The sequence below is a fragment of the Rosa chinensis genome, chromosome 5, assembly GCF_002994745.2.
Source record: "Rosa chinensis cultivar Old Blush chromosome 5, RchiOBHm-V2, whole genome shotgun sequence".
NCBI lineage: Eukaryota > Viridiplantae > Streptophyta > Magnoliopsida > Rosales > Rosaceae > Rosa > Rosa chinensis.
In genome coordinates, this window is record NC_037092.1 from 58,778,021 (window position 1) to 58,792,555 (window position 14,535).

The following is a 14,535-nucleotide window of genomic DNA, read 5'->3' on the forward strand; positions in this document are numbered from 1 at the left end:
ATAGACAAAATCTTGTTCGTCTCTATTTTCCTCCATAGTTGTCTCCCTTGCTATCTACAATTCCTGGGAATTCATGATATATGGCGGGAAATTGACTGGATCCCAAATATAATATTTTCTTCTTCAGTTTTTATTAAATTAAATAACTGAAACATAATCGAAACCAACAACCAATTAAAAAAAAGAATGAGCATTATGGAACACAATTAAACTTCTTTTATTAGATTAAAAAAGAATTTTACATTGTACCCATCATAGTAAAAAGAACATTCGACTAAAAACAAAACAATTGTATTCAAACTTCATCTCCCTCTTTGCTCAGCAAAGCCTCGTCTCACAAAAGTGTGTCTATGATTAATCATGCAACCTCACAGAAACACACTTGTTCGTTTGTGTAAGCCATAAGGTGGGAGCTTTCATCTACCCTCATGTGAGATCCTTGTTATAGCAGAAGAGAAGCCAGGTCGTAAGCACACATTCGAAGAAATGCCCATGTCACAGATGGCAAGTACTTAGGATATCTCTGAAATAAACAAGGTAACAAACAGTTTACAATTTACTCATGGTAAAAAGGAACAAATTCAAGACATCATTGAACTTTACACGAAAGTTATTAGGCATAATCAAAGAAACAATGGAGGAAATTGTACATAACTAAATAGGTGGGAGAAAAAAAAAGAAGCAAGAAGAAGAAGAAAAAAAAACATCTCAATTAGAGCTGTAGGCTATCCAAATCAATGAATCATAATTAGTTAAAAATGCTTGTTTATTTATTATTTAATGGTGGCTTAACATACAACCAAAATGACAATGGTTCAGTAAGATGAGTGACCTGGAAAATGTGTGCAGAGAAGGCTGATGCATGAGAGCTTTTCCTTTAAACGATAAGCATACCACTTCAATTGAAGCGTGTAGAACCAAGTGCCTGTCAATATAGACAAGAAGACCTATAAATTAAAAACCTGCCAAATTAACTTTAGATTCTCTTATCTACAATAGCAGATTTTTGCCCCATGGATGAACAAGCATGGATAGGTTCAGCCTACAGTCTAATGAGTAAACTTTCACCCAATAGATTCACCAAATGCTACGAACCATAACTACTAATAAGACAAGGGTGGGACTACAAAAAGACAAACACAGTTCAATGCCATGGGTTGAATATGATCTAACGGTCTTAAAATAACATAACCATTAACTAAAAGCAATTAATGAAGATATAATTTTATTTTCATGATACAAGTAGCACAATTGGGAATAAACAACAATAGAAGTGCAAGAAGAGGCATACCATAGCAGTATGTCTTTCACATCCCTTGACTGCATGCTCAATTTAAAAAACCTTCAAGATTAGTGTCATAAATAATTAAATCCAGAGCAAGAAAAACTGAAATAACATGTAGAGCAAGAAAGTCCCTCAAAAACCCGATAGAATATAAGTTGCTTTTCGTAAGAACACATTTCTACATTGTTAATCAAATTGGGCATAGAAATTGTAGTGGTACTTATTGCTTCAGCAGAAACTACATGATAGTACAACCAAAAGAAAAAAGCAAGAAAATGAATAACTTAGGAGCGCAATCTGCATTCATACAAAAGTCCAGTCATTGTTTTAGTTCCTAGTGATACCCAGTGAACAACAAACAAAGGCAATCTGATAATGTCAAAATACAAAAGTTTGAGTACCTTTTGCTGGGTAGCTGGGATCTTCTGTCCTTTAGATTAGAACAACAAATTCAAGTTGGCTCTGCACAAGCATTTGCCAAAATTAATTAAAAATATTTACATAAACGACTAAGAAATTCTTATGAAAGAATGTTCTATTAAGATTCTTACCGATTCAGTTTAGACATCTAATTCAATTTAGGAACAAAGTGCACTGTTCATACAGCAAAAATTTAACTGAGGATGAATCCCCTCGCTAAAGCCAATAGGACTTTTCATATAAACTGCATAAAGATCCCTAATTTGGGTGAAATTTATGATTTTCAGTTACATGATCTCAAAAATTTTGTTCATGAATGAAGAATGATGAGAGTTACCTGAAGTGGATACATCATCGTCCTGCTCAGTTGCTCTAGAACACACAATTGGCAGACTGTCGACCATGGCCACCACCTACAATCCAAATTCAATGAATACAAAAATGTAAAATCGGGGATGGCTATCCCACTGTTAGCTAGAACAGCAAATTGAAGGAAAGAGAAGGGAAAGACCTGTGCGGTGGTGAAGAACAAGATGGTGACAGTGAGGCCTACTCCATTTTGGGGCTGGGGATCGTGATAAAATCCTAGGAAGGTCTGAGTCAAATTTTAGGGGAATGTGAATGCCGTTGTTGATGACGGAAGCCCCCGCCCATGGCTAAGAGGAAGAGAATTGGTGCCAAATTCAAATGGGAAAGAGGAAGAGTAACCTCGTGTTGTAAATTACTTCCTGGTAACAGGAGCCCATCCCAGCACTTCAATTGATAGCAACACTCTGATCCCTGGAAAACCTAGAAAGAAAACAGAATCGAAATTTGATTTGGGGCTCCAAACCATCCCACCAAAATATACCCAAACTAAATCAAATCGCACAATAACAAAACTACAATTGACGAATATGAGCGAGGAAAGGAGAAAACAATGGCAATATCATTTTCCATGGAGGTTGATTTCTGGTGGAGGCCGAGGTTGAGCGTCAGAGAGTAGGCGAGCAGTTGAGACGGCAGAGAGGAAGACGTGATGAGTGGGGAGCAACTGAATTACTTATTTTCTAAACACAAGCACCGGACGACGTCGTATTCTTTTCCGTTTTCAGTGACAAAAATAGTTGTCCCCCATTTTGATAATTTTGTCTCTGAAAAAACAGTGAATTATGTTTCTTTAAAAGACAAAACTTTAGCGACAATATCAATATATCGTCACCCATGAGAGGTTAAGGAGACAAAATCTAGGTTTGTCACAAATAGTTTTGTCTCTAAATGGGTAATTTCTTGTAGTGTGTGGGGGTAAGGCTTGTCCATAAAAAAAAAAAAGAATATATGTATGCCGAAAAAGAAAAAAATAAGTATACGGCAAAAGAGAAAAAAAAAGTGCATGTGTATGGATTTTAGTCCCCCCTTTGTGAAAAAGGAGTTTATTTTGAGTTGAAGGCATGTTGAAGAAAATTTGGCCTTTGTCCTATTTCACAAGTATTAGAAATAAGGTTTAGAATGAAGCAAAGGGCCAAGAAGATGTCATCTGGCCTAGAAAAAAAATTGCTTGCTTCATGTGTTCGAAGATTGATTATCTCGAGGAGTTTCAAGATTTTGTTATCTCTTATGTTCTTCTAGTGCTCCACTAGGTTCTTTGTTATTCTCTATCCTTTCTTTCTTTTAACCTTAACCCTTGGCCCCATTACAACCCTGAATAAAAGACCTATTTGATCATTGGGGACGGTAGTTGGTCTGTGGAGATTTGTGCATGGAGATGAGCTTATGGCTTGGGTTCATTTGGTCTTATGCTAGTGTCGTTCGTGAAATCTAAGTAAGAAAAAAATATATTCATAAAGAGCCTTCTTTGTCATGTTATCTATGTGAGCTTTTTGTTGTCAATATATTATCATTTCTCTCACGTAGCAATACTTAGGATTGTGTACACTGAGTCAGAAAATCATGAGTGAAAGAATTGAGAGCATCTTTGTGAGAAATTAAGTGAACACTTGTTTGAACCATGAGGAAGTTGGTTCTCATTTGTTGCATTGGTTTGATTGTCCTTGCATTATACTTTGAGCATGATGGTTATCAAAATAAATTAGCTCTTAAGTGAAGTTGTGAATTCTGATATGCGACTGCTTGAATTTTGTTGACCATGCTTGTGCGCATTATAAGTTCTCTGAGATGTTTGGAAGACATTAAGTCCGTGGTTTTTGTTATAGTAGTTAGTTTCTTTTGTTTTGCTCGAGGACTAGCAAAAGATTAGTATGTGGGAGAATTTGATAAGCTCATAAATGTACATGATTTTGTGTTGATTTCTTCATGTTTTCTCAGCTAGTTTTCCATCTATTTGAGTCATTTACTTTATTTTTATGTTTTGTAGGTGTTATGGAGCAAAGTAGAAGAAAGGAAGCTAAATCAGTAAATATACCTGTGCAGATCAGTCAACTTCGACATGAAACTGAGAGAATCTCAAAATGAACTAGATAGTGAGCTTTATATACTTAGAAAGTCTTGGATGTCTAGTTTCCAGAACTTTTAACGGTTCATTCATATCATTTTTCTACAAGAAGTTACTGCCGATTTAGTACAGCAAGGTGAAGCAGTCCGAGAATCTGACACTTTGACCGAAATCCATGATTTGAGGCCCGAATTCCTTTTAGAAGCCCACCGATGAGTATTAACTGAATATCTCTATTTATTAGAGATATATGACATATTTTTATGGGTGAAAATTATTAGGAATCTTAGAGGAGAAGCTACTTGATTCCTAAAAGGAAAAGAAGTGAAAATCTCCTAAGCTAAGCAATAAAAGAGGGACGTCTAGAATAGACGTGGGGAGAGGGCCGCACAAGAGAAAGAAAGAACGACATCTTCTGCCATCAACTAGTCGCCATCTCTTCCTCTTCCTTTCTTCTAGCTTTTGTTTTGTTCATGTCTATGTCTAGCTAAATACTTTTGTAGCTAGGGGCGATTTCAAAGCCCCAAACATGTTCAATTCATATTTATGATAATTCAGTTTTTGGTTTTCTATATTATCAATTGAGTGTTTGTTTCACTGTGTCTACAAGATGAATCTTTATTTGTTTGTTTAGGTGCGCAACTAAATGAATAGGTTAGGGTTCTAATGCTAGGAGTGACACTAGATTCGTATATGTCGTGTGTTGATTCCGATTGAGTAGCAAAATGTTTTCTTGAATTACATGTGACTCAAACCCTAGGTTTAACAAGACTACCAATGTACTTGTGACCCTAGATTTATCCAAACCCTTTTCTTGCTTAATGAATTTGATATGTTAAACTTAGCGAGCTTGTGTCTAGTCTGCATAATCGGAAATAGATTAAGTGGTGAGCTTGTATTCACTTAACGAGGAACTAAGAAAGGGTAATGGGTTAATTCGAGCTTGTGAGTTAACTTCGGGTAAATTCAATTGAGAATTAAGATTCCATAACTGAGATTTGATATGATTGAGTGTGTTTGGTGGTGGAGAATGAGTCCTTAGCTTTGTTTTTGTCAATAGTTTTAAAATTATAAAATCTGTTTCTGCTTTGTTATCTTACTGTGTTTAGTTTTACGTGAATTATTTCATATATCAAACCAACTCCGATTGTTCTGAAATTTTGTATACGTATTATTAAATGTGTGTTTAGTGTTCTATAAAATTTATAGAAAATTACATCTAGTCTAGATTAGTTAAATAATTTATTTTCGTTAACTGTTCAGTAGCATGGTTTAGAGTAGTTTGTGACATTTTTTTAGCAGTTTAGGAACAATCTTCAGCGGGTAATGACCCTTGCTTGATCACTATATTACCAATGATGATATTTAAGTGCAAGGTTTAAGTTGTACATCTTTTAGACGTACCAGGCAACAATGTGAACTTGCTTTTTCCAGGAAGGTAGAAGGGGCAAAACTTGAGCAAGAAAGGCTGAGAAAGGTTCAAGAACAAGGTGAACATGAGAAGTCCCAGTTGAGAAAGGGAATAAACAATCAGGGGCATTGGCATGACCATACGAGAGAAGTCATGAATCAAATGAAAGATTGCAACATGGACACCGGGTTTCAGAGGAAACTACGAGAGGTAGCTCGGCATCAACTTCTCAGGTTGCTACAACTTCAGTGCCAAGATTGAAGGTAGTACATAAAGAGGCTTCACCAGTTAGTCTACAAGCCCACAAGCTATTGAAGAGGGATGTATCTTCAAAAGTCCATGTGCATGTGCATTTAAATCCACCATTCAGTCCTAAAGGTTTGGAGAAAATGAAAAGATAGTGTGGTAGAGGGAATAGGGTTTGCTGGTGTATGCGGCCAGTTTGGGATTGAGGTGAGGGAGAGTAAAATGGATCTGCGGCTATTCATCTGTAAGAAGAGGAAAAGTGGGTATATATGGAGTCGTTGGCTGGTCTCGGTGGAAAAAAGTTGATTAGGTCAAGTGTATGGGCAGAGGCGGAACTACATGGGGGCCGGAGATGGCCCTGGCCCCCCCAAACTTCTGAAAATATACATGTGTGCATCTGTAATTGGTTGCGGATTTAATGAGATTGAGACCATAATCATCATGATTGGCTCCCTCAATTACTCAGCTATGCATGAACTGATGAAAGCAATAAGAAATAATAATATATTTCACACAATTTGTTTATCTAATCTATTAATAAATGCTTGTGAAAAAATAAAAAGAAGATCTAAATGAATGCTGTAAAAGAAAACATTAATACGTAACTTAAAATATTAAAGTTTGATTTACAACTGATAAATATATCATATGTTAAATTAATTTTTATAATAGATTTTTTTGTCAAAAATACTTCATCATTTTTCGGCCCCCCCACATATAACTTTCTAGTTCAAACACTGTGTATGGGGCTGTCATCAAACAAAAGTGAAGGCCTAATGGATGGCTGCCAAGTGTCATCAGCAAGGAAGACAAAATCACGTGCAAGCATACATGCATGCTTAATTAATTAACCCATTGGTTAATTAAATTTGCACACCATTTCCCATATATTAATATTATTATTTTTTTATTTCTTTCTTTTCTCTAATCTTCCCACCAAACATCAAAGCTCACATGACCATATTGACCATATTTGACCGCGCCGATAAATTTGTCCTTTTATCGAAAACTCCCATTTGCTCTAATTTAGCACAATTTCTTCCGAAATTCACAACTCCGCTTATTTACTACAATAAAAATAAAAATAAATTAATTACATAATAATTACTTTGGAGATTAGCTTAATTATAGTATTTAGAACGTAATTACGAGCATAAAAATGCGTGTAATCACACCCCCACACTTGAACTTTGCTTGTCCCCAAGCAAACTAAATATAAACATAATCCGAAAATCTACTAACTCACAAACATAAAGGAAGTGTAGTATTAGCCTTTCCAACCATAACCCTCGGAGAACTAATATTGTATATGACCATGAGGTTGACAAAGCACAGCATAAGATTTTTGGATTTGTAAGGCAATTAAGATGCACATGTGAGAAATGCTCAAGTATATGCATATTTTGACCACGTGTCAAATCAATCCACCACAATTGAATAGGCATATAGAAGACCCGATATAACCCACTCAAGTGTTTAGGGGCTATATGTGTTTCACTCAAAAATAATTTCACAACATGTGCCGCCATATGCTTGCTCTTCGATCTCATCTCCGCTAGGTAGCTCACAACATTCAAGATTAAGAGGTCTTTTATTTGGTTGTAATGGGGCTAAGGGCAAGTGGCTAATAGAAATAAAGGATAAGGAAATACAAAGTCTATAGAAATCGGTGAAGCAACTCTCTCTTGTAGAGATTTAAGACTTTGCTTACAAATGCTAAGTCACTCACTCTAATCCCAATGTACAACCAGCTAAGTAAACTATGTAATACTTTCCTTTTTTACTTTTTTTTTTCTTTTTTTTTTCTACTTTTCTTTTCCTTGAACTTTCTTTTTATTTTCACAAACTTTCTTCTTCTTCTTCCTTTTTTTTTGTTTTTTTTGAGAACTTTCTTTCCTAAACAAATCACTCACCTCCACACTTATTCTTCTGTAACCTCACACTTTTGACTTTTTTTTTTCTTTTGAAGCGCTCAAACATAAAGTCATTCTCTCGAATCGCTTCACCAACTACCATGGAAGGGTAGGATAAAAGTGTATAGGCTAGGTAGGAATTTGTGGTGCGAATGAACAAAAAGGCTAAATATATTAATAGGCTCAAAGTGGCAATCTAATGGTAAATATCTTTGGGCATATGCTTCTTTGGCCATGGTGGTGTATAGTCCTAATGCCTCCATCCTTTCTATCATGTCGCAAGCTAAAAGTAGCCTCAAGAGGTCTCAAGCAAGTTCTAGATACGCAATGTCATGAAACTGTACACACATGAAATAATAAGTGAATGAACGATGTACACACTATATATATTAGGCTCAAAAGCTCACAAATAAGGCATGCAAGTTAATCGAATAATCTATATGCTTCTTTAATTATGATGAACGAACCTAACAAAGGCTATGTGCACACATATTGTCAAGCATAGATCACATATGCACTCAACTACAAAACAAATTCAAAGTCCTATATCATGCTTAATCTATTCACAATCATAACAAGTTAAGTTCATGGCTCGTCATTGGGGTTGGAAAAGGCATTAACCACTAAAATATAATTACAAAAAGCCAATCTAATTGTTTTTTTTTTTTATAGGACCGCCCGAGCCCTCACCCCCAAACTTAAAACCAACATTGTCCTCAATGTTGTAAAGTGAGCTCAAAAGCTAAAATCCGTGTCGGATTTAGGCATGAGAGTGAAGTCCGGGCGAAGGCACAAGAAAAAAAAACTACACAAATATACTAAACTAAATGCCGAGAAAAGATACGGAAACCCCCTTTGTAGACACTTCAATTGCTCACGACCTTTGGAGAAGACCAATATGTACATGGAAGTACATTTTCTTCCTCCCCGGCTTCCTTATCCACCCCCTTATTTCTTCCTTTTGTATACAAAGTCACATCACCCACTCCAATTCCCGGGGGTACATTTTCTTCCCCCGGTTCCAATTCCCGGGGGTACATGGAAGGAATCTTGGTGAAGAAATCTTGGTGAGGTGATGAAAATTGGTGTGGTAGAGGGAATAGGGTTTGCTGGTGTGTGTGGCTGGTTTGGGATTGAGGTGAGGGAGAGTAAAATGGATCTGCGGCTATTCATCTGTAGGAAGAGGAAAAGTGGGTATATATGGAGTCATTGGCTGGTCTCGGTGGAAAAAAGTTGATTAGGTCAAGTGTATGGGGCTGTCATCAAACAAAAGTGAAGGCCTAATGGATGGCTGCCAAGTGTCATCAGCAAGGAAGACAAAATCACGTGCAAGCATACATGCATGCTTAATTAATTAACCCATTGGTTAATTAAATCTGCACACCATTTCCCATATATTAATTTTTTTTATTTTATTTCTTTCTTTTCTCTAATCTTCCCACCAAACATCAAAGCTCACATGACCATATTGACTATAGTTGACCGCGCCGATAAATTCGTCCTTTTATCGAAAAATCTCATTTGCTCTAATTTCGCACAATTTCTTCCGAAATCCACAACTCCGCTTATTTACTACAATATAAATAAAAATAAATTAATTACATAATAATTACTTTGGAGATTAGCTTAATTCTAGTGTTTAGAACGTAATTACGAGCATAAAATTGCGTGTAATCACTATCATAAGAAACACTCATCTATCAAGCTTTATGGTTTGCTTGAGGAAGAGGAAAGACTATTTTTAGAGTTGTCAACGGATGAAGACTTCTTGGCACGGCCTATTATTAGCCGAGGGTTAAAAGCTATGTTCCAGGTAGCATGCGAAAATTCATCTCCAACAGTGTGCACACCGAAGGATAGATCAGCCCTACCAATGTCTGAGGAAGATTTATTGTATTTAACGGAGTACCACCGGTGCTATTCGGCTGAGAAGTTATACGGCCTTACTGAGGAAGAGGAAGTACTGGCAGATGCATTCGATTGGTACATATTCCAAAAGAAGAGTGAGGCAGGGATAATAGCTACAGATAATTCTTGATCTGAGTAGGTGATGGTTGAAGTGCTGAGAAATAAATTACCTCCTTTTTCAGCTAAAGATTGGACTACCATGAAAGATTATCACAAGAAGCAGTCGGCCTTAGCTTTATATGGGCCGACATGGGAAGAGTTAGATACCCTTAAGGCTCTGGAAGATAATCCTGAGCTCGAGCCTATAATGGTATAGAGCACAGCGAGTGTGGGTTTGAAGATTTTGTATCAAGCGAAGTTGGAGAATATAGAGTTCGCAGCTGACACTAAAAATTTGCCCATTTCTCATAAAGATCTCAAGTATTTGAGAGAATATCATAAAATGTATTCAATAGTAAACATATGGAATACCCCACAGGAGAGAGAGTTATTAACAAGGATGGATGGACATATTCTGTAGCGGGAGATTGAGTACGCAGCCGAAGTAAACAAGGAATAATCTGATTTTGAGTTGAGTGATGGGCCAGAAGATATGGTTACAGACTGCAATGAGATTCAGCAAGGAGCCATCTTTCATGCGGCCGAGGTTGAAAATTCACAACCCCAAGTTCAGAGTAAGAAATTTGAAATTGAAGATAAACAAGCAATGATTGATGTTGAAGATCAAGAGGGTGACAAGCGCAATGAAGATTTTGTTGAGGGTTAGGTTTTCGAAGGAGGACCAAAGTACAACAATCATGGGGTAGGTGAGGTAAGAGAAGCTGAGATGAATATGGTTTATATCTTGCCTATTATTTCCTTGCACGGCCGGATCAGCCGAATACAATGGAAGGAGATGTTGAAGATAGAATTTTGCCTAGAGTTTCAATTCAGGAACAGCCTCAAGCTCACTTCCAGAAGCCAACGCCAGAGATGGTAAAGCATATAAAACCTCTGTACATAACGGTATGCTTTGAAGGATATCCAGTTTCAAAAGTTTTGGTTGATGGTGGGGCCATAGTGAATGTCATCCCTATGTCCATGGTGACCAAGCTTAAGAAAGCAGAGAAGGACATTTTGCCTGCAGACTTGGCAGTATATGATTTTTCTGGTGGTAAGAAGAACACCATAGGGGTTATCCCTCTTGAGGTTATAGTTGGAAGCAAGAGTGTTATTACAGGTTTCTATGTAATCAACGCTGACACCACATATAATGCAATCCTTGTTCGAGATTGGATCCACAAAAGTATGTGTGTTCCTTCTACCCTTCATCAGTTGTTGGTTTTCTGGAATGGAGATGATGTGGAGACTGTAAAGGCTGATGATAAGCTGTTCAAGGCTACGGCTAATGCTGTTGAAGCTGTGTTTATAATGATCATGTGGGTCCATCAGAGGTATGGAAAGAGGACCATACTGGGAGAATTACTGGAGTTACCATGCGCAAGATGGTAGCACTTGGAGCTGAAACCGTGTTGGAAGACTCGGAACGCCCAGCCTTGGCTAAATTTTTTGACTCAGTTCTCAATGAGTAACAACAACAAAGCAGATAAAGGGATGGTCGCACTTGAGCTTTCAATGAGCAACTTGCTGGCTTATTGGCATGAAAAGGCCGCTCAGAGAGGCGCGGCCATTAACCTAGCTGAATTTTTATCAGAAGGTAAACATGAAGAAGATATTCAAATACAAGACCTCGGCCCAGCCCCGGCCGAGATGGAGGTTAAAAAGAAAAATGGCAAAATCAGAGTATGTATTGATTTTCGGAACTTGAATACGGCCACTCTTAAGGATGAATATCTGATGCTGATAGCCGACTTACTTGTAGATGGAGCGGCACGTCATGAAATTTTGTCTTTCAAATATGTTTACTTTCAAATATGTTTTGAAAAAATTGGTAAAAGGATAGGCTTTAGCTGATTTCTTGGCTCACCACCCCTCTGAAGAAATAGAATCCATGGAAGAAGTAGAGATTGGGACTATTGATGTAGTATCCATGCAGAATAACTTCTGGACCATACATTTTGTGGTTCAAGCACGGAAACTTCAACCGGGGCTGGAGTTGTGATCGAGTCCCTTGAAGCACAAGTGTTTTGCTTTGCTTGTCAACTTGATTTCGCTTGCACGAATAACCAATCTGAGTATGAAGCCTTGATTATTGGCATGGAAATGCTACAAGAACTGGGCGCTTGGAGGGTATTGATAATTGGAGATTCACAACTCGTTATTAATCAATTGGTGAAAGAGTTCAAATGCACAAGCTGGTCATTACTACCATATTACGCTTTAGCAGACTAGTTAGCTGAGGCTTTTGATACGGTAAATTTTTCCCATGTACGGCACAAAGGTAACTCTGAGGCCAATGAATTGGCACAGCTTGCTTCAGGTATGAATTTGACAAAAAGTGAAGGAAATCAGACAATCAAGATATCGAAGAGAACAATGCCTGCTTTGTATGAGCGTGGTGTGCCAAAGGAAATTTATGTGGTTACTGTGGACCCATCTGATTGGAGATATCCCATCATTAGATTCCATGACAATCCAAAGGGCAACCATGACCATAAAACAAAGTATTTGGCTCAAAATTTTGTTCTTTACAAGGATCAGGTGTATCATAAAAGTGCAGATGATTTGTTGTTGTTATGTCTTGGAGGGCAGGATGTCATGAAAGTGATGCATGAAGTGCATGAGGGAATTTGCGGAGCTCATCAAGCTGGAATAAAAATGCATTGGTTAATTCGAAGACATGGTTATTATTGGCCAACTATTATGAAAGATTGTATTGAGTACATCGTAGTTGCAAGAAGTGTCAGATTCACGGACCCCTCCAGAGAGTACCTGCTGAGCTATTACATCCGATAGTTAAGTCATGGCCTTTTCGAAGCTGGGGCATGGATATTATTGGAAAGATCCATCCAGGATCGTCTAAACAACACGTTTGGATCCTAGTGGCCACTGATTATTTCACAAAATGGGTTGAGGTCAAGCAGTACACTTCTATTTCTAGTGAAACAGTGATATCTTTCATTAAGCAGGAGATAGTGCATCGATTTGGAGTTCCAGAGGCGATTACAGCCGACCGTGGATCAGTATTTATCTCAGAAGCTATGCACACGGTGGCCAACGATCTTGGAATCAAAATAAATGAAAGTGGACGATCTTGGGTGTTTTCCTGCACAACCAAGTGGACGAACACGACAATAAATGAAAGTGTTGCTTCTTTCTAAGTTAACAAAGTATCAATAGTGTTAATCAATGATAGTTTGAGGTTCAGGCAATAGATTTCATCTTCAGAAATGAATGTTGACATGAATTAGTCACTTGATTTTCTAACCTTCTGTGACATTTGAATCGTAAAGGACTCATGAGTTGCCTTAACAAGAAATTCTGACCAACCTTTAGCTCAGAATGTTTTGGCTTCCATTTCAATAATATTTTTTTGTTAAATGTTAAAGTTCAATGAAGATTGACTCAGATACAAAATTCATTTCTTTCATTCACTTTTGCCTATAGTACTATCTCGATATAACTGTTTGGTCATACTCAGTTATTGCTTAAGATGATGTATTAATAATAGTATTATGTATACTAGTGACCTAGCTTAAGCTATTTATTTAGGATTGAGTTAAATAATACATTTTGCATTTTGTATAGGTTTCTGAACATATCTTGCATTGGCATTGTAAGCTTATCCCATTCACTCACCTGATTTCATGTTTTTTTTTTTCGTTTTTTTTGTATTGTTATAAATTTTTAATTGGTTTACTGAGATAGTAAATTAAGAGACATTGATCTTTTCTATTTTGATGTTACAGGAAAATGAGTTACACTTCTTATTCCAATGGCAATGCCAATGTGAATGGAAATGGAAATGTTGTGAATTGAAAAGGCCATCCAACACTGAATGGTTACCAGAAGAGTTGCTGGTACGAGAAGGAAATCGAAGAAAACTTAGGCTGGAGCTTTGCTCTTAATATGTATAGTTACTTATGTATACATTTTCAGTATAATAAGTTACATTAATTTAGTAATCTTGGTTTCTACATCATCTTTAATATGTTTTTTTTTTCTTTTTTCTTTTTGTGGTTCCTATTTCATTTTACACTTGAATGCGGAAATATGTATATAAGAAAGATCTAGATGACTTATGGCCCTATATTAAAATCTGAGAGTGAGAGTTCTTTACAGATTGAATGAAAAGTTTCATAGTTTTACCATAGAAACATTCTTTTTGACAACAAATATTGGTTGGATTAGAGGTACCACAACAAATAAACAAACTTGCGGCATTGTGCGGGATACACTGCTAGATGACTTATGGCCCTATATTAAGATATGAGAGTGAGAGTTCTTTACAGATTGAATGAAAAGTTTCATAGTTTTACCATAGAAACATTCTTTTTGACAACAAATATTGGTTGGATAAACAAACCCGCGGCATCGTGCGGGATAATCTGCTAGTTAGTTAGTTAGTTGTGTGTGTGTGTGTGTGTGTGTCTTCTCACATATAATATATAGCAACACCAGCACTTAAGCTCAAGAAGCTTCAACTATGGAGTAGCTAAGTCACCAACAAGGAGAGGAAGGCTCTATGAGTATTCTGGGATGGTTTTAATTTGTTTCTCTTCTTCTAATCATCCATGATGGCTGCCCTTTTCAAAGACAAACACACCCACACACACGCACGCACGCACCCACGCTCGCACGCATGCATACACACTCATGCACCCACGCTCGCACGCACGCACGCACACGCATGCACACACTCACGCACAATGATAAAGAAAGCAACCAATAAACAAACCTGCGGCATCGCGCGGGATACTCTGCTTGTGTGTGCGGGTGTGTGTGTGTCTTTGAAAAGGTCAGCCATCAGTGATGATTAGAA

The 14,535-nt window shown here is 37.2% G+C and overlaps 1 long non-coding RNA gene across 1 annotated transcript; it reads right to left on the reverse strand.

Annotated features, from left to right (window-relative positions):
- Positions 1-256: 256 nt before the first annotated feature.
- On the reverse strand, positions 257-2,282 carry LOC121049050. The gene is made up of 6 exons (XR_005799215.1): positions 2,217-2,282; positions 2,043-2,118; positions 1,687-1,747; positions 1,292-1,342; positions 833-925; positions 257-523 (listed from the first exon to the last, which is right to left on the reverse strand). It is a non-coding gene; the product is annotated as an uncharacterized LOC121049050 (long non-coding RNA).
- Between the last annotated feature and the right edge of the window lie 12,253 nt (positions 2,283-14,535).